The sequence below is a fragment of the Pinus tabuliformis genome, chromosome 1_2 (genome assembly GCF_031772625.1).
Source record: "Pinus tabuliformis cultivar Carrire ecotype Pingquan chromosome 1_2, CPIR1, whole genome shotgun sequence".
NCBI lineage: Eukaryota > Viridiplantae > Streptophyta > Pinopsida > Pinales > Pinaceae > Pinus > Pinus tabuliformis.
The window spans coordinates 861808685-861836364 of NC_142298.1; positions in this window are offsets into that span (position 1 = coordinate 861808685).

Here is a 27680-nt window from a genome sequence, read left to right on the forward strand (position 1 = left end):
TCAATTATGGAGTATTTAGTTGTCGGTTAGTCAGTGAGTCCCGAACTTGGACTCTATAACTGACATAGGCATGGTTATTCAATTAATCAAGCCATAGAGGATGCATCCTAGTGTGAGCCATGGTGGCTCTAGTTTATGGCTCTAGATGTAACATCCCTGGTGAAAATTCCATGTAACAAAAGTTAACAAAGGCAAAATAATACAACGGTCAAGCGACACGTTTTCCAAGCTGAATGTTGGGCAAAGATATCCTAGTGGGCATCACTGGATATGTTTATGGCTAAAGGAAATTGGCAAAGGCAAAGGAATTAAAAGGAAAAAAGGCATTTTTGGCACATTTATTTATGAAAATGAAGGAAATTAAGAGAAAAGTAAGGTGAAAGGTCACAGGTTGCATGTGAGGACGAAATTGAAGGAAAATAATGGAAAATGAAGAAAAATAGAGGCCATTGATAAAAATGATTTTGAGGATCAGTTCGCAAGCTCTTGGCTCAAGATTTTTCTCAAGTTTTGGAGCAAGGAAGAGAAAAGCAAGCAAGGGAAGGACAAGCAAAAGGAAAGGAAGGAAAAGGAAGGAAAGCAAGGATCAAGGAAGGAAGAGCGGGATCAAGCAACTTAAGCAGGAATACTTGTAGGTAACATATTGCATGTGTGATTTCCTAGTTTGTTTTGACATGCATGACTTTGCATGTTGGTGTATGGTTCTCTTGTTGTAGGTGGCATGGTTTTGGTGGAATATGACAATGATTTTCAACCTAGACTTGCCTTTTTTCTGGATGCCATGGTGTGTTGAGATGTTTATCTCAGTTTTTAGCTTTGGATTTGTCGAATGGATTTCAGAATCTGGGGAGGAGGTCGTCTCAAGGTTCATTCCCAAAGGCCTAGGAATCCCTTGACCCGTTTTGGCGAGATACACAATAAAGCCTAAGGGAGGAGTCTCGGTTTAGGGCCTAGTGATCCACATTTGGATTGCGGTAAATCCTGAGAGACTGGTCTTGGTTTAAGGCCTAGTGGTCCAGGACTAGATTTTAGTAAAGCCTGAGAGACAAGGAGATGAAAAATTCCTCAAGGATAGTGATGGATTCTGGATGGCATTCCAAGCTCAGTTCGGTTTTGCGATTGGAGCACCAGTTTGGTGTGATCACGGTTTGGTAAGGGTGGAGGTGGTTTAACCTTTGGATTCCCTTGGTTGTTTTTGGATTGGTTATCCATGAGATCCCACATTCATGCTTGGAATATGGCACGGGGGTGACTGGATGAAAGAAAAATTTGGTTCAGCCATGTCTACAGTCGAGTGGTACGTGGAAGTCTCAAACCTGGTCGGATTTTCCTATGATTACTAAAATCTAAGTTCTCTTGCTTCTGTACTTATTAATCTATGGATTTAATGGTTGTTATCTCAATGTTATTTTCATGGTTTTATGTTAGTTATAAGCATGGTTAATTGATTGGTTCATGCCATGGTTATTTCATGTATTTACTAATGGTTAAATGATGGATGCAAGACCTAATTGATGTCATAAAAGTGCAAGGGAGAAATTTGTGATCCTTCTTGTCATGTTTCAAAAGATTTTTTAATCATCCATGCTTTGTCTTGTATCCTAGACCTATCAGTTGCATTGATGCCAAGTGTTTGACAGATTGTTAGTCTCGGTTGGGGATGGTCAAGCCTAGTCCTGAGGTTTATTTTTGGTTTATTAGCCTTGTCATCATGTATTTGATGGATTCTATAAGTTACAACAAGCTTGGGCAGTGGCCAGAATCTTGGGCTAGAAAAGTGCCTTGAATTCTATGGACGTTGGCACAGGTCTGCTGGGAAAATTCCCTTGAAGTAGGCGTGCAGACTTGTGAGAGCGTCCAGAGTTCCTTGGATGTTGGCGTGCCCATAGCATGAGAGTGTCCAGAGGTCTAAAAAGTTAGTGGGACCCAGGGGCAGGATGCCTGAGTGGTTGGGATGCCTCCTGGGAGTGTTGTTGCTGATGTGGAAGGTATGGTTGATGTGTTTCCATCAATTCCATTTCCTTAAGGTCACCAAGGAGGTTGAATCATATCATAGTAGCCTCTCATTGCATGTTTACCCCGGTTGGCCGGTTACTTGGGTAGATGTGGGAGGAGGGTGTTACAGATTGATATCATAGCATGGTTTCGCTTTCCTTGGGTGAATGTGTTTATCATGCATACATGTCAGTTGCATATGTGTTCCGTATGTTTGTGGATTATGTGTTTGTTGTGTATGCATGGTGGCGGTCATTGTGGCAATTGTGTCGAAATGTGAAAGTTTATGGTGTTGTTGATGGATGTGATTGTCATGAGTGCATGTCGGTTATGCATTTGTTATGAATTTCAGTGTCTATATGTTGTTAGGCATGCATTGTCATGGTGAAGTTTGTCGTGCATGAGATCATTATACACAATTAGGTCATCATGATGCTATTGGTATGTTATGATGCTAATGTGTTGGTTGATATAGAGTAGGAGATGCAGATCATTAAAGTGAAGTTGCAGCATTAGACCTCGAGGCAAGAGCATGTCGACATACAAGTTTGGATGTTGGGCATGCAAGTATGTTAGTTAATGGATTGTTATATGTGGGTATGTTAGTTAATGGATTTTTATATGCATTAGGGTTATACACATTAGGTTTATGTATATGTCTATTGATGTTATGGTGTCATACATGATAGATGCTAGTTGATTAGTGTAGTCATATGTGCATGTGTCGGATAGTTATGAATTATAGTAACATGTGGTTGTATGCATTGTTATTGTTGTTTTATGGTAGATAACTTGATGATTAGGTTATATGTTGTTGATAAGTATGTTATAGGTTAACCTGTTGTTGCTATATGATAGTTAGCTTGATTATTAGGTTATATGTTGTTGATGAGCATGATGTATAGCTTGTTGTTATATGCTAGTAACTTGATAATTAGGGTTATTACATTAAGATATTGATGTTATATGTATCATACTAAGTTAGATTGGTCTATGTAGATGGTTAGGGTTATGACATTCACGTATTAGCTAATATAACTGTGACATTGTGTTGTACTAATCTAGATTGATCGTACATATGTGATTGTTATCCATGAAGGACAAATGTTTATGAACCTATGATGTGAACATGTTATCTAGTGATTATGATGGATATCATGACCTTAATTATGTTTTAGTTGATATATCGTAAAGTTATATCACGCTAATCTCGATTGATTGTGTAGACAATATAGCCTCCCCTGAGATACATTAAGGTAAGAGTTTTCTTATGTCGTATATTTGGTGTTTGAATGTTTGGTGTCTATGATGTTATCTAGTTGATTTATTTAACATCGTATGTTTGCAAGTTGGCTAAATGTTTGTTGAATTGCATAATATGAGTATGTGTTCAAATGATATTGTTTTAAGATGATTGTACTAACACATGTGTTGAGACAGTTGATATGTACTTGAGTTGACTATGAATTATGACATGATTCCTAGTCTTGGTAAAGGTTGATTTCAAATTGATAGATATGATTGTCTTGATATTTGGAACATGTGTTTGACATGTGTAAACAGTGTAGGAAGCATGCTTGGTATTAGCATAACAAGGTAATATTTGATGTGTTTATATAACTAACAATTGGGTGATGTGACGATACATAGTAAGGCTTGATTGCAACAAGGTAAAAAGGTAAAAGAAAGGAATTGGGTGAGAATTCCTTTGGCCATGCTTGGAAACCCTAATTCCAAATGAATGAGATCTTTGATACATGAATTCTTCTTAACCTTAATCTTGTCTGACATTGTGTGGATATGTGCTAGATTCATGAACTTGTATTTGACAGGTATATTAGCTAGTCTCTAGTTACAGGTGGATTTGTCAAGGGAATTGGAGTCCCTTGAGAGATGGCATGGATGTGTTCAGTTGCAAGCAACGTGCTTGGCACAACAAGGTAAGGTGTCGATCTAGTTTGGTGGCCAACCCAGCCAGCTCACACCCTCGCTTAACCTGGTTCACACAGTAATTAGATTCATTAAGGTGCAATGGATGAATAGATAAAGCATAAATAAAAATTGCTTCAATTAATTAAAAAAACAGTCTTTTACATAATGCAAACATCGGCTAATCCTAGCAAGTAGGAGAAGCATTCCACACTGAAATCCATGTGCTACTACATTGGAACAACTTCTCCTCCCTTCTGCATTGTGCCTGCCTATGCATGCTTCTGCCCTCCGCTTAATTTATTGACTAATTGAATTGATTAGCTAGGCTTGGAGCCATAACACTTCTTTTATAATCTTTTTACATTCCAAACTTGGCATAAAACCAGCCAATCCTTTGGAAACCTCATGGGGATTGAATCCCAACTAATTATCATTAATAGAATATCAGTACAACCGTTTCCCCACTGAAATAATGGAGATTTGCCACGAATTTCCCAAATCTGGGCATTTTCTAGAATTCTGGAAAAGTTGGTATTTTTAACAACTTCCTCCAAAGCCCCCTTCGTATCTCCTTGACCATTACGAATTTTGGAAAACGGCATACGGCTTACTTAATTTCCTATGCTGGAAGAAAAACCCATGTTTCAGAATTACGAGATTCACTTTGATCATGCGGAAATCGAGGTGTAAATAGGCAGTCTGGAAACTGCTACAAATTTGAGGCTGTAGCATTAATTATTCTCTAAATATAAATCTTTATGACCTGGGTGTGTCTTGTCTTATGTGAAAGTATTCAAATGAAATTTTGATCATAAACCTCTTTCAGATTCTCCCATAAATGTGTCAATGTATGAAAGCCCCAAATTGGTGGAGGCACGCTGTAAAACTTGCACTGGTGCAAGCACGCTAACTGCACTAGTGCAGGCACGCTGTAAGAACTGAATTGGTGCAGGAATCTGTTGCACAATGCAGGCAAGTAATTGTAGGTTCAAAACATGATCAAATCAACTTTAACCTGCAACATACAAACCTTTATTAAACTTCCATTAATGGTATTTTAATCCCGTTAAAACAAAAGAAGTAACAAATACTTGCAACAATAATCATTTAATCAAACAGTAGCATGAGAGATTTTGAGTGAAAAATGAGACAAAACTGAGGCCCAACATCCCCCCATGCTGACCATCTTGCATGTCCTCATGCAAGAAAATCTAGTATTGTTACTCCTTTGTAAAAAAACAAAATTAGAAACATGTATAAACATTCATAATGATGTTCCTGCAATTCTGCATGATTATATTTCCTGTTAGACTCCGTCTCATATCAGAGATTGATTCTTCTTCAAAACCCTGTTTTGAAGAAGAAATCATTAATATGTTGTTCTAGATTATGTAATTCATCTCCAGCTCTTCAAAGGGGAGCAGCTTCCTCAGCTCTTATCTCTGCAAAAGCACAAACACAAGTCAAAACATCATCAGCAATCAGAGGCATCATGTTTTTTGACACTGCAGATATGTATGGGCCTTTCACAAATGAAATCCAAGTTAGCAAAAAGGGTTTGCTCCGTGAGAAAGTTCAGCTGGTCACTAAGTTTTAGAATTACGAAGCTGCATACAATCTGTTGAATGAAATGAGAGAGCTGGACTATATGGCCTACATTGTATTGCGGATGTTTGAGAACACAGAGTTTTGCATACCGTTTAATTGATGTACCAATGAGCAATTGTATCAACAGCGGAATCAATAAGGTTTATATGCTTACACAGTTTAATTCAGCCTCTCTCAATCGACACCTTGCGTGGGCCTACAATTTTGGCAATGGAGTAAACTTTGGAGATGGATTTGTGGAGGTTTTAGCAGCCACTCAAAGACCTGGAGAGCTGGGAAAGACTTGGTTTCAAGGTACTACTGAGGCCGTTCGCCAATTTGCTTGACTTTTTGAGAATGCAAAAAACAAAGAGATCGATGACATTCTTATCTTGTCTGGAGATCATTTGTATCGTATGGATTACGTGGATTTTGTTCCGAAGCACAGAGACAGTGGTGCTGATGTTACAATTTCTTGTATCCCTATTGAGGACAGTCGTGCATCTGATTTTGGTTTGATGAAGATTAATGATAAAGGTCAAGTTCTGTTTTTCAGCAAGAAACCAAAAGGGAAAGATTTGAAAGCAATGGCGGTAGATACGACTGTATTGGGATTGTCACCAGATGAAATAGAAGTAGCAATTCATACAGATTCAAAACACGCAGATCGCCTTAGACTTCTATATGCCAGCAACGAAGCATTAGATCTTGGTTATGTCCCAGTAAAGAGGAGTGAATTCCTTGGAAACCGAAGGAGTTTTGAAGCTTTGAAACAAGTTAACAGGGAGAACACTGGCCAGGTATATGAATTACGGCTTGGAGCATAGTTTGCAGATTGTAAAACAAAGACTTTTACTGTATTGTATGGTGACTGTATCCTTTATGAGGGCTACTGGAAGGCGTTGCATATGCTTAGATCCTCTCTCAATCCAGCATGTTTCAGTTATCGTTTTTGTTTCTGCGCTCATACCTATCACATCACATGTCTTACGGACACAACTACATCAGCTACAAAAGACTCTAGCAAAAAGAGTGGCTCGAAATTTATTGGAGGTTTTGGAGATACACAGCAAAACTCCTTCCAAGATGAATCGGATGATGACTCTAGTATCGATTCCAATGGGCCACGAATGCGCTGTATTCTTTGCATTAAAGCTGCAATATCATTAAAAAGAAAAACATGGATTTTGTTCCATGATTTCCGCCAGCGATTGATCCTTTGGAGATTTTGTGGGTGATGTGGCTCTTAGAAGGCGGATTATGAGCTTTTGTTGATGCCACCATATTGCATGTGATTGGGTGTGTTGGAATTCGATGGTGGCATATTATAACTCTGGCTTGGTCATCTTTGGTGTCGATTTCTAATTCTGGATATGGTTGTTCATCAGACGTGTAACAAATCTGTAAATACCCTTTTGATCCATCGACCAAGTGCGTCCATAGAGGAGAGAATTCCGAAAGCAGGTGGCAGTCTATGACAAATGGCAGCTTTGAAGATTCCTATTTCAAAACAGTTTGACCAGCAACCTTCACAACTCGACACCTTGTGCAATCTGATCCCGATTTGGTCTTTTTTTTGAATATTAATTAGTTTTAATTCCTAGAGGTTAGTTTTCGGTTCCTAGAAGCTAGTAACAGCTTGAGCATGTAATTGGTATTGAAGCAATACTTTGGATTTATTTTTTTTTAGAGGGACGTTGTATTATTTTAGGATAGAAAGCTGTCCTCTTTTCTAATTTATTGTAATTGTTCAAACAGCGCCCGGATTGTGGGTCGATCTGTTGTTTTTAGGATAGTTTATAAAAATTTTCATTTGTAAAAAAAAAGGGAGAGGGGAGATTTTCTGAGTGCTGAGTGCTGGAACAGAGCTTTCATTGTACAGTTTTTGGCAGAGAATTTAATGGAATTTCACAGCTCTGTTTGCTGAGATTCATGTGGTATGACAATTTAACATTAGTTTTTCCTCTGTTACATATGTAAACCGTTGTGTTTCATTTCATTTCATGATCATTTCTAGTTGAACAAATGAAGTGTTTAGGTAGGAATTCATAGTATTATATGCTCCTCCTATAAGTTTGTTCACGTTCGATGTTTTCTTCTGTTTGACAAGGATTCATCTCCTATGCCCTTGTCAGCTCCTCACCAGTCTTGCCATCCCATTTAAAATCTAGATTTGGTGTTAAATTGCTTGCCTACCTTGCCTCAGTTGATAATCTGTGTAGTCATTATATTTCTCTGTTCAAGCTGTGATTTTGCCCATGCAGCCCAGAAAAGCCCCGTCATTTAATTAAAAACCCCAAATCAAACTTCCTTATCAGTTTACTAGCCTAATATCTGTGTTCCTAATTGGGTCAGCTCATCCTATTGAAAGATCTACCGAGTTTGACCGGAGAGAGCCTTCTCATACCCCGTAGGGCTAGCTACGAGGTGAAATGGTTTGATGTTGCCTTGAAGGTTTACCTTCCTCAGCCTAGGGTGAAATCTCAAGCGCTAACATTTCCTACACTTGATAAAGCTTGCTCTTAAAAACAGAGTGTCTGCTAGACTCTTTATTTACGAAAACTACCATGGAAAAACTAAATTGCAAGGATGGTGTTATTACTTGAGAAAAATAGACAACTTTTAAAATTTTCATAAATAATATCTCGGGGTGCATCCGTGATCAAAAGTTTCACTTTAACATCCTCATTATAAACATGAGTGACATGATTTAAAACATATGTTGTTACAGGTATACATAGTAATACCTTCTCATAATGATTATTTTACCACTATCCATGTATAGTTAAAGCTCCTCTTATCCGAGCATAGTGAATTACCTACACTAAGGGTCCCACGTCCATAGAAATCATTAAAAAAAGATAGAACTCCAAGGTATAACAACAGAAGGATTTTAAAGCCATTCTCAAAGAGATTGATAATGAGTTCACGGAAAGCAAAATCAACCAAGTAAATTATAGTGTAGAGTTAACTTTAATACCACAAGCATGGCCCTGCTGCCAGCAGGCGTCCATAGCCTTGACAGGGATACCTTTTAACCTTATGAAATGCTTGTGTCCCACCTATTAGATATAGATTCAGAGTTATTTATGAGCATTTACTTTTTCTCTTTTTATAAGTTAATTGAAGGACATTGTCCTGGCTTGGTAACCAGCTAACGACAATGCTATTCACAAGAACTAACAAGAATGAACAAGCCGGCTCGCGATGAGACCTCTTGTCTTTCAGTTTTTCAACTGAAAGCCATTACCCTGGCTTGGTGACCAGCGTGGTAATGTCATTCCCCGTAGGACCCATGATCATAGTAGGTCGGCTCGCAATGAGACCTCCTATCCCTCAATTAATTCATTTGTGTGTGTGTGTGTTTTTTAACAAGAACGGTTAGTGTATTTATTGCCAAAAGTGGAGCATGCTCCTATTACAATCGATAGTAGCTTTTAAAAATTGAGCAATGAGAATGAGCTGAGGACGTAGTCCCTTCTCCTTTGCTTATATTCAAAAATTCATTGAATTCTTTGGCTATTCTTGTTTTCTGTCTTACATATTGTCTCTGGAAGAGCAAATTCTGTGGCCTTTTCCTTGTGTTTTTCATTTTGTTGTTCCTTAAGTTTGTTGTTCCTTCTACTGTTGTTCGTTCTGCTTGTTGTTCCTTCTGCTGCTGTTCCTTTGGCCTTTTGTTCCTTCAGATGTTGTTCCTTCTGCTTATTGTTCCTTCTACTTGTTGTTCCTTCTGGTATTGTTCCTTCTGATGTTGTTCCTTCTGGTTGATGTTCCTTTTGCTGTTGTTCCTTCATCTGCTTGTTGTTCCTTCTGTTGTTGTTCCTTTAGCCTGTTGTTCCTTCTGCTTTTTGTTCCTTCTAGTGTTGTTCCTACTGGTGATGTTCCTTCTGGGTGTTGTTCCTTCTACAGCCATTCCTTCTACCCTCTGCTGTTGTTCCTTCTGGTGTTGTTCCTTCTACTTGATATTCCTTCTGCTTGTTGTTCCATCTACTTGTTGCTTGGCGATCCTGAATGTGACTTTCAGAGTTCCAATTACCACTCTCAATCTGAATATTGGGGCTAGTGAGTGCAGATCTGCCTTATGTAGATTGTCTAAGGCAAAGGATGAATTGAGCAGGGTCATCCATTGAGGCTAAGTTTTCCTTGAGACAGTAAGCAGCCTTTATTTGCCAGTGAGTCTGCTTGCTTGTTTAAATCCCGCAGAATATGGTATGAGTCAACTGTGTCGAAGTCTTTCAATGTGTTTCGAATTCTCTACAAGGTTTTGTTTAAAGCTGGGTTACGAAAATAATCTTTGGAGTTTAAGAGATTAATCAGAAGCTCCGAGTCTTCGAATATTTGGATTATTTTATAACCTAACTCCTTTGCAATCTGGCAATATTTTAAGAGGTTGTAACTCTCTGCTTGATTGTCCGTACTTATGCCTAGGCCCCAGCTGTAGCTAGTTTTATTTGATCTATCTGGGGAAAGAATCAATCCTCCTGTGCCTACAGTGCATGGATTACCCTTGGATGCTCCATCAAAGAAGATAGTGGCTTTTGAGGTCCCCTGCCACCACGTAAGAAAGTCACCTTCAATGAGACGCAGGTGCCTAGTAGGAGCTTTCATCGGTTTGCTGATTGAATCTTTCCTTTCTCCTGTCATGCAGGGTCCTAGCCACTCAGAGACTTCTGCAGATAAAATAAAGGCAAAAATTGATTTATCTACTATTTCCAACAAGAGAACTTTTACTTTGGCAGCCACTTCCACTTAATTCGGGAGCCTATTGTTGAAAACGCACTCATTTCGTGCCAACCACACTTTCCACCAAAGGCATTTTGGAATAGCTTGCCAAATATTTTTCCAGCCTGCATTTTTAGTTTTTTTCTCAGGGTTTTGATCTACCCAGGAGGTGTAGAGAGAAACGACTGATACCTGGGAATTCGTTTGTGTTTTTAGAACAAAGCTCTGATTATGATTAACCTCAGATAGGTTACTTAATAGGTGGGGAAGCAAGTCTACTCCTTAAGAGTGCAGGATGGTGTGAAAAGCTTTTAATTACTACTCTTTACTGGTTGGTTATGCTACCCTAAGAACTTTATTAAAAAACATCTCAGATAATGACCAAAAAGATTCCTTGAGTTTATCATGCTAGGGTTCTTTATGAAAGCTTATTAGGGTTTTGGAAACGTGGTCCACCATAAGAGGTTTTTCATTGATTCCTTCGAAGAGGGACTTGAAAAGATTTTCTGGATGATAGTTTGTTAGAATAAGAGAAAAGTATTACATGTAACTTATAACAATACATATTGATCCACAATCAAAGTCACTTTAAAAATATGAAGCGTTAAGTGTAAAGTACTTTTGACAAGTTTTACCATGAGAATGCGTAATAATAAAAATTTCAAAAGTTGTGCTTTTATGGAATCACAAGTTCAAGAGTGTTGTTATTCATCTTTATTCATTACCCTACCCTATTTTTAAAGAGATAAATATCACCTTTAAGTGTAGGCGTACTTCCAATGAAGCCATGTGCGTAACAAAATGTTGATTATACTCACACTTAGTTTTAAAGAATAAACTTCAATACATACCAAAGCGTGAGAAACCAGTTTCTTTAATTGACATGGTACCAAGAGTTTTTGAATGATGAAGAAATAAGATGGGTTGATGGCTACTCGAAACCAGGATTCAATGGAATCCACGTATTTATGATTCTCCAACTGATGCAAGTCTTCCACAGTTTGATAGTCATTCTCCTGTAAGCACAAAAAATCTGGTGAAAGACAAAAGATAAATCCCTCAAGTTCGGGCTCAAATATTTGATTTTCATATTCACAAGAAAGGTTGAGAGAGATTCTAGGGCTTTGAGTTTCAACAACATTTTCAGAACAAGTTCCAATGAAAGATTGATCCTCAGGTGGTCTTTGAATTATATCTTCCTGGGGTAAATGTTCTGCGATAATGGGGGAAGTTTCCAAATTCATTCCCTTTCCCAATATGGAAGGTGTAACATCTTGTTCAATATGGGAATCAACAGAAAGAATAGGAGGTTCAAACTATTGTGCAACTTGATGGTTTGGATTAGGGTTTGGATTGGGATTACGGTTAGGGTATGGATGGGAGCATGGACTAGGGTTAGGGTATGGATGAGGGTATGGATTAAGGTTAGGATATGGATGAGGGTATGGACTAGGGTTAAGATAAGGTTGCACATGCAGCTGGGAACATGGAGGAGGATAACATAATGGTGTATTGGAAAGAAATTGTGATTGTTGTTGGTGCTCATATGATTGAATTTGCATGGGAGATTTCCCTAGAGAAAAAGATCCAAACGATTCTTGAGGCCATGGAGATATTTGGCTCGAGGATGAGGGCCAAGGAGAGGGCCATTGTGGCCATAAGGTGGGGTATTGAATCAAAGGAGGATTATAAGTTTTCCATGGAATTGTAGGGTTGTAGATGTGTTTAGGAACTTGTTGGGGACAATAAATATTATTCCAAGTATTAAATGATGATGAGTTTTGAGTTATACCTGGCGGTCGATTTATTTCCTTACTTGATTCCTTAAATACTTGTTGAAACCCCGACAGTGATGGCAAATAATTTGTTGAATGATCCTCCTTGCACTGCTTCCATTCTTCCTGCAAATCATCCAATTGTAAATTTAGAAATGATTTTGTAGCTCCTATTTTTGTAGTTGATTCCAAAAATTGAGAAGAAGGTTCTCGAGAATTCTTACCAATCTTGGATATTCCTCTTGAATAACTAATGCATAATTTACAAACATCATCATATGGTAAGTGAGAAACATCACCTGCTCCTATTAGATTTAAAGGTTCTAAAAATTCATCTTTGATTCCTTTGAGTAGGAGTGTTTTCAAAGTATCTTTTACCAAATTCTTATGTTTTGATTTTTGGAGGTTGTATCTAAATCGCTCCACATAATCCTCCAAGCTTTCATTTTCCCCTTGTGTTATTCCAAAAATATCTTCACCAGCCTGGCAATAGTCTTGATATTTCTCCAAGAATGCATTCTTCATGTCTTCCCATGTTTGAATGCAGTTCCCACCAAGGCTCATGAACCAGCGGAGAGCTGCTCCTTTAAGAGTAAGAGGAAACACTTGCAACCTTTGAGAATTAGTACAATAACCATATCCTCTACAAAGTACTTCAAACTCAAATAAGAATGTATCTGGGTCTTCATTTTCCAAACCATGAAATTTTGGTAGTGCAGATGGGGGAATATTATGCATTTGAGCCACTCCTAGATCTTTGATAGGAAATTCAAAAGTAACAATGTTTTCCATTTCTTACCAAACTAAAAGAGGTTCTCCATGTACTACTTCGAGACTCCTTCTTTGAATGTTCCTAGAAACTAATCAGTGAAATAGGTGCATTGAATGATTGATATTAGCCTCAAAATTCTTCATTCAAGAATGCCTCGAAATACCATTTCTCTGTCTTTAACAAGCTCGTTGGTATATATTGTTAGCATATGAATAGTGTATATATATGTGTAGGGTGGGTGGAGGGTTCTTACAACATTAAAGAAAATGAGAAACCTTAAAGCAACAGTGCAGGAAAGAAATAAATTCAAAGAACATAAAATTGCAAGAGAAACTAGGTGAAGGAATAGAAACCAAATGCAATAGGTCACCAAGGTCAATCCCCTAAGCGCCTCCCCAGCAACGGCGCCAAAATTTTGGGTGCAGTATAGGGTCTATAAATGTACCAACATTTAATTTGTCAATCCGGAGAGTTCGTGAACTTCGAGATGCAACACTAGAAATGCCAGAGAGAGTCCCTGGTAACCTGCAAAACAAATTCTAGTCTATCTTGCGATTAATCTCGAAAATAAATGTAATCCTGCACTAGTTCGAGAAACACCAATCCAAACAATTAAAAGCATGCGGGAAAGTAAAAGCAATCAATGCGAAAGGAAATTCTAATTGCAAGTAAACATAAGGGAAATCAGAACTAGAAATAAAGCGGTGCCGGCACAATAACGAAAAGACTGTAAATGTTGGAATAAATTCAAAAGCAATTCAAACTATTCTGCTTGCACTAATTTTGCATGTATTAATTCTGCTTGCACTAATTCTGTGTAACAATCTGCTTGCACTAATTCTGTGTAACATTCTGCTTGCGCTAATTCTGCCTGCATTAATTCTGTGTAACAAACTGCTTGCACTAATTATGTGTAACATTTTGCTTGCACTAATTCTATGTAACAATCTGCTTGCACTAATTATGTGTAAGAACAATCCAGAAGTTAAAGGAAACCATAATATTAATTAAACATTTATCGATTCAAACATAGAGTAGTTTCCTTATTTATGAATATCAGCTCAGCAAATGTAAAAATCGCAGCTTTAGATATAAATTAATAGATCTGGATTAATTTACAGAATTCGAGTCAGAGCTCATAAAGGCAGAGCCGATCTTGTAGATTCTGGAAGGACACGATGCTTGTTTAAAATATTTCAGGTGCAAGTATAATTAATAATGCAGCAAATGAAATAGAAACAATTTGCAGCAACTCAAATTAACCTTAAAACTAAGAATAATGGATTGCAACAAATCGAATTAATTCTTGGAAATAAAACATCTGCAGCAAGTTAGATAACATCAATCGAAGGCAGAAAGAAACTGTAAAGAAATCAAATTCACACAGCAAACAAACAAAAATTGAAATGCTATTTAAAAGATGAGAGCGGTGTCGAGCTGGTCTGGTGGCCAACCCAGCCAGCTCACACCCTCGCTTAACCTAGTTCACACAGTAATTAGATTCATTAAGGTGCAATGGATGAATAGACAAAGCATAAATAAAAATTGCTTCAATTAATTAAAAAAACAGTGTTTTACATAATGCAGACATCGGCTAATCCCAGCAAGTAGGAGAAGCATTCCACACTGAAATCCATATGCTGCTACATTGGAACAACTTCTCCTCCCTTCTGTGTTGTGCCTACCTGTGCGTGCTTCTGCCCTCTGCTTAATTGATTGACTAATTGAATTGATTAGCTAGGCTTGGAGCCATAGCTCTTCTTTTATAATCTTTTTACATTCCAAACTTGGCATAAAACAAGCCAATCCTTTGCAAACATCATGGGGATTGAATCCAAACTAATTATCATTAATATAATATCAGTACAACCGTTTCCCTACTGAAATAATGGAGATTTACCACGAATTTCCCAAATCTGGGCATTTTCTAGAATTCTAGAAAAGTTGGTATTTTTAACAAACTTCCTCCAAAGCCCCCTTCGTATCTCCTTAACCATTACGAATTTTGGAAAACGGCCTAAAGCTTACTCAATTTCCTATGCTGGGAGAAAAACCCATGTTTCAGAATTACGAGATTCACTTTGATCGACGCAGAAATCGAGGTGTAAATAGGCAGTCTGGAAACTGCTACAAATTCGGGGCTGTAGCATTAATTATTCTCTAAATATAAATCTGTATGACCTGGGTGTCTTAGCTTATGTGATGGTGTTCAAATGACATTTTGATCATAAACCTCTTTCAGATTCTCCCATAAATGTGTCAATGTATGAAAGCCCCAAATTGGTGGAGGCACACTCTAAAACTTGCACTGGTGCAGGCACGCTGTAAGAACTGAATTGGTGTAGGAATCTATTGCACAATGCATGCAGGTAATTGTAGGTTCAGAACATGATCAAATCAACTTTAACCTCCAACATAAAAACCTTTATTAAACTTCCATTAATGTTATTTTAATCCCATTAAAACAAAAGAAGTAACAAATACTTGCAACAATAATCATTTAATCAAACAGTAGCATGAGAGATTTTGAGTGAAAAATGAGACAAAAATGAGGCCCAATAGGTGGTACTATGTACAAGTAGTACAGATGGTACTGGTGTATGTGTGGTACTGTGTGCATGTCATACATGTTGTGTTGAGGGCATGCGGTACTATGTATGCGCATTGTGTAGTCAGGGTATCGTGACAAGTGTATTCGTTATGTTGTACTCTTTGTACGTATATGTATTGAGTTGTACATCGAGTGTAGGTGTATGTATTGTGTTGTGGTGTAAACTGGATCTAGGGGCATGTATTGTGTCGTGTTGTACACTAGGTATAGGTGTATGTGTTGTATGTCAGGTGTAGGTGCATGTATCGCATGGTGTTGTATGTCGTGTCTGGTTGTATGTGTGTGATGCACACTATGTGTATGTGCACATGGTTGAGGAGAAGGCATTGGGTGTTTTTCGGGTGTCGAAACCAATCCAGAGTGTGTGCGGATTAAGACAAAGGTAGAAGCTAAGGATTGATTAAAGGATAAGTATCAGTATTTTATTTCAGTTTTATTATGTATGTAATTTATGATTTTGATATATGATGGTTTTATTTTGAGCTAACCTGATGTGATATGTTTATACATGATGATTTGGTAAAAAATGCTAGTTTGACTTGTTGTGACAGCAAGCGAAGAGAATTGCAAGTGTACCTTATTGACGAGCTACCAATGAGGTATGATGTGAATTTATTTCAATTAATTTTGAATCTAATGGAAATTATGTGCTTGGAATAGGAATGCATGAACATGCCTAGTTGGGTGGTTGAAACTGACTGCAAGAATTATCAGCAACAGTGAAGCAATTGGAACAGGTAGCAGTGTGTTGGTAAAGTATTCAGGAGCAGGGCCATTATGGGATACTAGTACCCAATAGTGTCCATTGATTTCCATGAGCATGATATGACCGGTATGATGGTTTTGAGGCAGGTATATTCCTTGGTTGTTGACCTTCCGATGCGAGGAAGCCTTGCCAATGGATGGATCGCCCAGGATAGGGATGTCGGGGAACTTGGAAGATGAGTGACTACACTGAAGGGGGTGACTAGATTTCCCAAGGAACTGTGTAGCAAAGAAGGGAAGGTCGGGGATATATTTGTTTTGGTCATGAGCATTTCCAGATGGAATCAGATGCACATTGGGAGTGTGCCCTGGAACAATGAGCCGATAATTGTTCATTGGGAAGACAAGTGGTGCAGGATTATTTTGCTGGACATTGGATGTGGCGTTGACTGTGAAAGTGGATTTTGGAATTCTTGGGAAGGAGGTGAAACCTGGTACTACTTTTGAGGGTGGAGGTTTGATCCTCTGGATTCCCTTATTGGTTGATACAGGCATCGTATCTTTTTATTTTCTAGTTTAGTAAATGTCCATATGTGTATATGTAGTTACTATGAATATCGTAATGAGTTGTTTTATAAAGCTCCAGAAAACGGTATGTTTGTCATGTTGTCATGATGTTTTGCTTTTGAGCAGGTCATTTATTGTAAATATTGCAATGCGCTAAGTTATAAATCTCCATGGGAAGTATGTTTGCTTTTCAGCGGTTTTGTTGAGCTCTTGGTGTGGTTTAACACCGAGGACGGTGTTCCCCGAGGGGGAGGGTTCTATAACAACCCTAGTGAAAATTCCATGTAATAAAAGTTAACAAAGACAATATAAGATCACGATCAAGGGACGAGTATTCCAAGTTAAATGTTTGGCAAAAATATCCTAATGGGCATCACTGGATGTGTTTATGGCTAAAGGAAATTAGCAAAGGCAAAGGCATTAAAGGAAAAAAGGTGTTTTTGGAACATTTATTTATGAAAATAAAGGAAATTAGGAGAAAACTAAGGTTAAAGGCCACAGGTTGCATGTGGGGAGGAAATTGAAGAAAAATAATGGAAAATGAAGAAAATAGAGGCCTCATTGAGAAAAAGGCTTCTGAGGATCAGTTGGCAGGCTCTTAGCTCAAGCTTTTGCTCAGGTTTTGGAGCAAGGAAGAAAAAAGCAAGCAAGGGAAGGACAAGAAAAGGGAAAGGAAGGAAAAGCAAACAAAGGGAAAGAAATGAAAGAAAGGATCAAGGAAGGAAGAGTAGGATCAAGCAGCTTCAACAAGAATACTTGCAGGTAACATATTGGATGTGTGATTTCCTAGCTGGTTTTGACATCCATGGTTTTGGATTTGTCGGATGGATTTCGGAATCCTAGGAGGAGGTTGTCTCAAGGTTCATTCCCAAAGGCCTAGGAATCCATTGACCAGTTTTGGCAAGATACGCGGTAAAGCCTAAGGGAGGAGTCTCAGTTTAGGGCCTAGTGATACGGGTTTGGATTGTGGTAAAGCCTGAGAGACTAGTCTTAGTTTAGAACCTAGTGATCCGTGATTGGATTGCGGTAAAGCCTGAGAGACAAGGAGACGGAAAATTCCTCAAGGGTAGTGATGGATTTCTGATGGCATTCTAAGCTCGGTTCGGTTTTGTGATCGAAGCATCAATTTTGGTGTGATCACGGTTTGGTGAGGGTGGAGGTGGTTTAACCTCTAGATTCCCTTGGTTGTTTTTGGATTGGTTATACATGAGATCCCACATTCATGCTTGGAATATGGCACAGGGGTGACTGGCTGAAAGAAATATTTGGTTCAGCCATGTCTATGGTTAGGTGGCATGTGGAAGTCCCAAACCTAGTCGGATTTGCCTATGATTACTAAAAGCTAAGTTCTCTTGCTTCTGTACTTATTAATCTGTGGATTTAATGGTTGTTATCTCAATGTTATTTTCGTGGTTTTATGTTGGTTATAAGCATGGTTAATTGACTGGTTCATGCCATGGTTATTTCATGTATATACTTTTAATGGTTAAATGATGGATGCAAGGCTTGATTGATGTCATAACAGTCCAAGGGATAAGGTGGTGATCCTTCTTGTCATGTTTCAAAAGATATTTCAGTCATTCATGCTTTGTCATGTATTCTAAACTTGGACGTTGCATTGATGCCAAGTGTTTGAAAAAAATGTCAGTCCCAGTTGGGGATGGTCAGGCCTAGTCCTGAGGTTTATTTTTGGTTTATTAGCCTTGTCATCATGTGTTTGATGGATTCTTTAAGTTACAGCAAGTTCTGGGTAGTGGCCGGAATTCTGGGCTAGAAAAGTACCTTAAATTTTGTGGACATTGGCACAGGTATGGTGGGAAAAGTCCCTAGACGCAGGCATGCATGCTTGTGAGAGTGTCTTTAGGTCCCTGGACATTGGCATGCCCATAGCATGAGAGCGTCCAGAGGTCAAGAGGTCTAAAAAGTCAGTGGATCCCAGGGGCAGGATGCCTGAGTGGCTAGGATGCCTCCTCGAAGTGTTGCTGTTGATGTGGAAGGTATGGTTGATGTGTTTCTGATCTAGGTGGATATTGGTGGCCACCACCTATCCCACCTATATCTCCAGTTAGTTTTTTTTTGTTTCCTTATTTATTTCATCATTTACTATTTTTAGCAGTTTTTGGGGTCCTGAACTTCCGGAGCAATTTTGACCCCCTAAAAGACGTTTTTTTAGGTTTGTTGCAGGCCCATAAGCATAGGTAGGGGCCTGTAGAAAAACCTGCAGTACTCAGAGAGACCTTTCCAACAAGGTATCGTACGAGCCAAACGGAGATAATATGACCCCGGGAAGTTGTTTTCCCAACTAACCCCAACGGGGCCCACAAACTCTTGGTGTTACATCTCCTGGGGTTAGGGTTTTGGTTGTTTAGGGTTTTCTCATGTTTTTAAATAATAAATAGGCCTTTGAGCCTCATTGTAACACAGTTCAGAGGCATGTAGCTGCCACATCTCTTCTCAGAGATAAGCTACCATTGCCCGAGCTAGTCTTATTTCCATTATGTTTGTAAGCATATTTCAATATTTGATATTAATGAAATGAAGTGTTATTTTTGTTGCATCTTTGTATTTATGGTTATATCTATAATTTGTTGCGTCCTTGTTTATATTCGGATCAGTGGTATCAAATTGGTGTTCTCTTTCTCTGTTTTTCTTTCCATGTCCTCAACAAGGTCGGGATATAAGGAGTTAGGGCTTGAACTCGTCGAACCTTTGCAAGACCAGCCTCGCAAATCTCGACGACCTCCCATGGGGGAAGAAAAGAAACACGAGGGGGCAGGAGATCCTTTCAAAATCTTGCTGGAAGAATCCCTCGAGTGAGAGAGGAACGCGATGATGGACAACTTTGCCCAGATCCTTCAGTGGCTACTCAAGTGCGACACATCTACTTCTAGTAGCTATTCTGGAAGCGCCACACCCTTTAAGGTACAAGTTAACTTTTGCATTCCCGTATTTGAGGGTTAGATAGATAAGGACATCGTAGATAAATGGTTAAATATCCTAGAAGGATATTTTTATGTTCATGATTTTTCCAGCCGGGAAAAGATTACTTTTTCTCTTCTCAAAGTTGCCCCCCATGTCAAGGATTGGTGGGAAACTTATTGTGAGCGGGAGGATGAAAGTACGTCCTCACTATTTTCGGTGGCACCCACTTGTGATTCATTCCAGGACGCCATCAAGGAGCAGTACTACCCTATCGAGAGCTATGAGGATAAATACATAAAGTGGGCACACTGCGATAGGGAAGGGACCAAGATGTGTCAGAGTTTGCCAATTTTTTTCATACCCTTCGCACCAAGTTGGGTATCAAGGATTCTGAGAAACATTTGGTACTCAAGTACTGTGGCTACCTACACAAGTACATCCAAGATGAGATGGAGTTCTTGGACATCTCCTCGCTTGGCACGACATACCGATACACTATCAAGATCGAGCAGATGCTTAAACAGAAAAAGTGAGACTTTGGATGTGCAAATTCAAATCAAGGGAAAGATGCCCCCAAACTACAGAGCAAAGGGCAAATCCAAGGTGGGGCGACCAAGGATAACCCGTCAAAGCCATAAGAAAAGAACAATACCACGAAGTCAAAGAAAGACACGAGAAAGTGGTGTGAGTTCCATAAGAGCTCCACTCACAACACAAGTGAGTGTCGGGCCAAGTAATCACTAGTGGCCGAGCTGAAGGCTTCTGAGTCCGACACATGTTCCAACTCTGAGTCAAAACCCAACAAGGGGAATGACAAAGGGAAGTAGATCATTAACACGGAGCCTAGTGCCACTGTGGCCACCACCAAGATCCAGAAGATTGAGCCTAAAGATCCAGAAGAGGGGGAGCGCCTATTCCACTCATAGATGTGGGTGAAGGGTTCTCTGTTGTAGTTCATTGTCAACAACGGGAGCCAAAAGAACCTCATTTCAACAGAGGTCGTGAAGCGGCTAGGCCTACCGACTACAACACATCCGCAGTCATATACCATCGGGTGGCTTCACCAAGGACGAGATCTCTGTGTTATCCAGCAGTGTCGCCTGCCCTACAACATCAAGCCCTTCATGGATGAGGTCCTCTGTGATGTTGCTCCTCTTGAAGTTTGTGATGTATTATTAGTACAACCATACTTATGGAAGCGGCATGTTTTATATGAGTCTATACCTCACTCTGTTATTATTTCTTTGGCTACTAAGTTATATAGGATACTGGAGGTAGCCCCACCTACCGCCATCTCTTTGATCTCTACTAAGCAATGTAGTAAGGTCATCTCCCAGACTAGGAAATTTGTTTTCTTTCTTATTCGCTCTCAAAGTAAGGGGAAGGTCGTAGCCATAGCAATGGCCCCCGGGAAGGGTTCCTCTGAGCAGCAGAAATGGATGGATACGGTTGTGGAAGAATACAAGGAGATCTTCTCCTCACCCACAAGGGTACCCTTACATTATGCAGTCAAGCATTCAATTGATATGACTCCCAGAGCACCTCTACCCAATGGACCGATATATCGTTACTCCATTATGGAAAATGAAGAGATCAAGCAGAAAATCTAGGAGTTGTTGTACAAAGGGCACATCCGACCAAGTTCCTCGCCTTGTGGGAACCATTGGGACCTGGAGGCTCTCCATTGAATATCGGGAACTAAACAAAATCATTGTTAGGCACAAGTATCCAATCCCATGGATTGATGACCTGCTGGACCAACTCAAGGGGGCCAAGTATTTCAGCAAGATCGATCTAAAGTCTGGTTATCACCAGGCTCCAATAGAGCCCATAGATGTATGGAAGATCACCTTTAAATCCAAGGAAGGCCTTTTTTTAATGGTTCGTTATGCCCTTCGGGTTGACAAATGCCCCTGCTACTTTTATGAGGCTAATGGATAAAATATTGCGGCCCTTCACCATCTCTTTCATGGTGGTTTATCTAGACGACATCCTCATCTTCAGCAAGAGTTGGGAAGAACACTTGCAACACATTCGACAAATCCTTAAAACCCTTCAGCAACACAAACTATGTGCCAACTTGGAGAAATGCACCTTTGGCATGAGCCAGGTCCAATACTTGGGTTACATCATAGATTAGTGTGGTGTGTTTGTGGATCCGGCCAAGATCCAAGTCATTCAAGACTGGCCAGCCCCGACCACTCTAACGGAGCTTGGCAGATTTTTAGGCCTTGCAAATTTCTGTTGGAGGTTCGTGTTGGGATTCTCCCATATCACTTGGCCTTTGAGTCAGATTACTAAGGGCGGGGCGAAAGCAAATTTTTCCTGGTCTGAATCCTAGCAAAAGGCATTCGTTGAGTTGAAGCACCGCCTCTGCTCTGCACCGGTACTCACATTGTTATACTTGCAACAGCGATTTGAAATCGAGATAGACGCCTCAAACTATGTTATTGATGCAGTCCTCACCTAGCACGGGCATCCAGTGGCCTATCATAGTGAGACATTTTTCGATACAATTCAAAAGTACCCCACCTATGATAAACAGATGTATTCCATTGTGTATGCTTGCCAACAATGGAAGCACTACATTATGGGGAAGGAAACAGTCATCCACATCGATCACGAACCTCTTCAGTTTATACAGACACAGGGGAAGTTGCAAAAGTGTTCTACATATCAGCAACAATTCCACCTAAACATTAAATACAAAAAGGGTAGCACCAATCATGTTGCAGACTGCCTCAGTCGGCCCCCAGTTGCAGCACGAATCACTGTTCTCAAATCTTGTGGTCACGAGACCTCTAGATGGCCGCAATTATACAAAAATAATCATGAGTTCACCTCGACATACCAGATGTTATTAGTTGGAAAGCAAGTTCCTGATTTCCACCTCCAAGACACATTATTATGCTACATGGGCCACCTTTGTGTTCCTTCAAGTGAGCATGCCAAGCTTATTTGGGAGGTGTACTACAGTCGGGTAGCATGACACTTTGGTGTGGAGAAAACTATGGCGGTATTACAAAAGTACTTTTATTGGCCCAAACTCCAACTGGATGTTAGGAAATATATCAGATCTTGCACTGCCTGCATCATCGCCAAGCCAACCATCAAGAAGCAAGACCTGTACACTCCCCAACCTACTCCCAGCTAGTTGTGGGAATCCATCTCTGTGGACCATATGTCTAGCCTCCCTTCTACCAAGCATGGCAATTACTGTGTATTTGTGGTCATGGACAGATTTTCTAAGATGGCTATATTGGCGGCTTGCAAGAAGAGTATCACAATAGAGGACATTGCCAAATTCTTCTTTGAACGAGTATGGGTACATTTTGGGATCCCACAGACCATTATATCAGATCGGCATAGCAAGTTCCTGAGCACATTTTGGGCAAGCTTCTAGACACTATTGGACACCAAGATCACCAAATTAATTGCCTTCCATTCCTAAACTGATGGCGAGACAGAGGTCGTCAATAGGATGATAGTGCACATACTACGCATCTACAAGTCCAAGCATCCTCGAACTTGGGATGAAAGTCTTCCATATGTGCATCACAGTTATAATAGAGCTCTCCATAGCTCGATTGGTCGCCGTCCCTTTCAAGTGGGTCTAGGATTTCAACCATGGAAAATTTTAGGGGCGAATGTTCGCCCTTAGGCAAAATTAAGGGGTTTTAAATTTTTAGTGGGCGAATATTTTGTATCATAGTACATTTTTACAAATCCCCTCAAATAGCCCACCATATTTTAAGGGAGAGGGTAGAAAAGGTAAATTTAGCCCTTGAAATTAGGAGTTACAACCTTCCATTCGCCCTAATTTTCAAGAATAGGTTTTATTTAAGTGAATCCTATGGGCCAAATACCATATTTATAAAAGAGGTATGGTAAATTAATAAAAATATAAATAAATGAGAGGTATGGTAAATAAATAAAACATTTTTTATATTTACTCCATAAATCACCTTATATACATGCAAGGGTGTAAATAAATAAAAATATAAATAAAGTGGAGGTATGGTAAATAAATAAAACATCTTTTTATACTTACTCAAAAGGTATGGTAAATAAATAAAAATATAAATAAACTAAACGTATGGTAAATAAATAAAACCTCTTTTTATATTTAGTCCGTAACCCTCTTTCTATTTATGAAGGCTCAAAAAAGAGGTTTTATTTAAGTGAATCCTATGGGCCAAATACCATATCTGTAAAAGAGGTATGGTAAATTAATAAAAATATAAATAAACGAGAGGTATGGTAAACAAATAAAACATTTTTTTTATATTTACTCCATAAGTCACCTTACATTTACGAGCACTCAAAAAGTGTGTTATATTTACGTGAAACCTATGGGCAAAATACTATGGCCAAATACCATGGGCTAGATTATTATTAATACCATGCAAAAAAACATTATTAACCCTAATATTAGTATTAGTAAAAATAAAAATGGCACATGGTATTGACCCATGGTATTCACATGGAATGTAGCCTATTTAAATGGGGTAATTAAACCAGCATAGATCCATCTTTACTCTGGATCTACTAAGCCCCAAGAGGGATAAAATATCGTGATATGCAAACTAGCATAGAGTGAAAAAATATTTGATCCCTCTCGGGCTTGGTGGATCAAGAGTAAAAATGGATGTTGTAATTTAATGTATGTTAAACATTTTAACTTGGTTAAAATAAAAAATAAAATAAAAATCAATTATTAATTTTATTAATTTTTATAAATTACTAATAGTAATTTTTAAGCTCCAGGTTTATGATAACCCATGGTAATACCATGGTATTCATGTGAGCATAGACTATTTAAAGGGAAAATTCTATCATCTTAGATCCATCTTAATTTTGGGTCTACAAGTGCTCAGAGGGATAAATAGATTTCATCCCCCTAAGAGTGGTAGATGTGGAGTTAAGATGGATATAGGTTGGTTTTTATGATAATGAAGATATTAAATAGACTTAGGAAATTATATTGTACAAACATCTTAACGTGAATGGTTAAAGCTACATTTAGTCACTTCACAAAATTTAGTAAAAAATACCAATATCTCCATTAATATTGGTTTTTAACTTTTTTCTGATTTAACAAAAAAAATTCAAAACAATAAAACCTTATCACTCTTTTCGCATCACCCTCGTAGAAGATTTCTCACCATTTTTCAAACATTCTCGATATGATATCTTCATGGAAAAGTTTAGGTACTGATGTTGGATTAGTTGTTTGAAAAATAAGCTGCTTTGTACAACCTTTCATCTTCTGTGCTATTCTTAGTTTGTCCTAATGATCTGTAGGGGTTGGAGCCACTGCACCATATTTTCCTAAAAGGTGGAGATTGTTCACCAAAAAGGAAATTAATCTACATGTTACAACGCTGTTAAAAAATGCGAGACCTATGAGGGTAGTGAATTATGCTAATAAGCAATTTAGATTGGGAGAGACGTAATTAAATTTTATTATTTAATTGAAGTTTTCCAATTAAAATAATAATAAATCTACATTTATATATTCATATATTGATTGGAAGGATTCTCACAATGGTCACTTCTTTCAATTAGATCCCCTTCAAGCCTTTGGGATACCTAATACTTTCTTATATAATATAGTTGGGGCTTGCTACTTGTTGGCGTGTTGGTGTAAACAAACTTGATGTGTTTTTTTTATCTCATAGTTGGAGTCTATGGAATAAGAAAGAAATTTGATAACTTGAAAAAAGTGGTAGCTTGAGAAAAGTTGTAGAGAAAAGATTAATCTCTCCTACTTTGACAGAACTCGTTGTCAATATCAACACCTACAAGAACTTTGTTGTGGAATATTATCAAAACTAATAGAAGGATATGAAAGAGTGTATTGTAAGAACCTTGACAAACACGGCCACTGAAACTTGGAACATTGTTTGTAGGAAGAGAAAATTATGCTTATTTTTTCCAAACATGTATGTTAGTATATTACAGTTTAATGAATATGTTTTCTTATTATCATATATGGTTTCATACTTTAACAAAACATTCGCCAAGACTTCACAATGTTTTATTATTCAATAAAAGATTTGCCAACATCTTACAAGATTTTATAATTCAATGAAAGATTCTCCATCACTGTACAAGATAATATAATCTAGTGAGAGATTCGCCAAAAAAATTATATATACATATTATATTATTGATAAAATCGCCTCCCATTTTTCCTATGTATCATGGGGATTAGCCCATTTATTATACATGTAAATTTAGGGTGGTTCTTAAAATTTTCCCTGATTTCAACCATTGTGTTTGATTGATGTTTCCACGCCTCATGTGACTACGCAGACAGAATCCACACATGTACCGTCTCAGGCCGATAAAATAACCATATTTATTGAGCGCAACCAACACATCCGCTAGTAGGTTCGCGACATTCTGGAGAAGTCAAATGCCAATTACAAGCAGCAACATGATCACCATCGGGTGCCACACAAGTTTCAGGTGAATGAAAAGTCTCGTTGCATTTGCAGAAAGAACGTCTCACTGGAGCCCATCAGAAGCTTAGACCACTCCGATATGGCCTTGACACCATTACCAAGGCTCATTCCTTGACCTGCACCCAGTGTTCAATGTCGACCGCCTTCGACCATACTTCCCACCATTGGTTGACATATCAGACATTCCAGAATAACTCACACAAACAGAGTTAAACACCAACTGCAGGAACATGCCACAACTGATCGGATTATGGACACACAGGTCAAGAACACTCGCCAACAAAAGATCCAACTATATCAGGTTGTCAAAGCTAGCCAACTCCTACACCAAGGCAAGTGGCTCACCAGGGACCAGGTTCAACAGAAGTTTCCTCACCTCATGGAGGCTCTGCACGCAATGGGGACCATTACTTCCTAAGGGGGGAGGAATGATCTAGGTGGATATTGGTGGACACCCACCTATCCCACCTATATCTCTGGTCAGTTTTTTTTGTTTCCTTGTTTATTTCAGCATTTACTATTTTTAGCAGTTTTTCAGTACCTGAACTTCCGGAGCAGTTTTGACCCCCTAAACAACATTTTCTTGAGGTTTGTTGCACAACTATAGCCATAGGCGAGGGCCTCAGGCAAAAACTATAGTACTCGGAGAGGCCTTTCAAGAAAGGTATCGTATGCGCCAAATGGAGATAATATGACCAAGTTATGACCCCAGAAGTTAGCTGCCCAACTAACCCCAACGAGGCCCACAAACTCTTGGTGTTACATCTCTAAGGGTTAGGGTTTTGGTTGTTTAGGGTTATCTCATGTTTTTAAATAATAAATAGGCCCTTGAGCCTCATTGTAACACATTTCAAAGGCATGTAGCCACCACATCTCTTCTCAGAGATAAGCTACCATTGTCCAAGCTAGTCTTATTTCCATTCTGTTTGTAAGCATATTTCAGTATTTGATATTAATGAAATCAAGTGTTATTTTTGTTGCATCTTTGTATTTATGGTTATATATGTAATTTGTTGCGTTCCTGTTTAAATTTGGATCAGTTTCTGACAATTCGATTTCCTTAAGGTCACCAAGGAGTTTGAATCATATCATAGTAGCCTCTTGTTGCATGTTTACCCCGGTTGGTCGATTACTTGGGTAGATGTGGGAGGAGGGTGTTACACTAGCAGTTATGGAGTTCTAGTGTAACTCAATTTGTTGACCAATTTGTTAGTCCTGAGTGTGGGCTCTGTAGCTAACTAGGTGTTATTCGGTTTGGATTGGAAGGGTAGCTAGAAGACTCAAAGAGTAGCAAAGCTCCTAGAGCCACAAGCTGAGACTCTCCTTAGTTGTTTGTAAGGTGCCTTGGAACGTGGTGGAATCTTCGAGGGACTATTCAGCACAAAGAATGGTTGTGTCTTCATGATAACTATTCGGTGTAGAGAAGGCCCTTTGTTGACCCTTTCCCCACTAGAAACTCTTGCCACTCATTGTTATGTCACGTAGTAGTGTTGTTACTATTGAAAACAAGACTATGAATTTACTTAGGTACTATGTTTCTCGAATGAAGCTCCTAAACTTCATTAGTAGGCACCGACCATTTCATGATGGTCTCCATCTTAGCAGGATATATCTTCATCTCT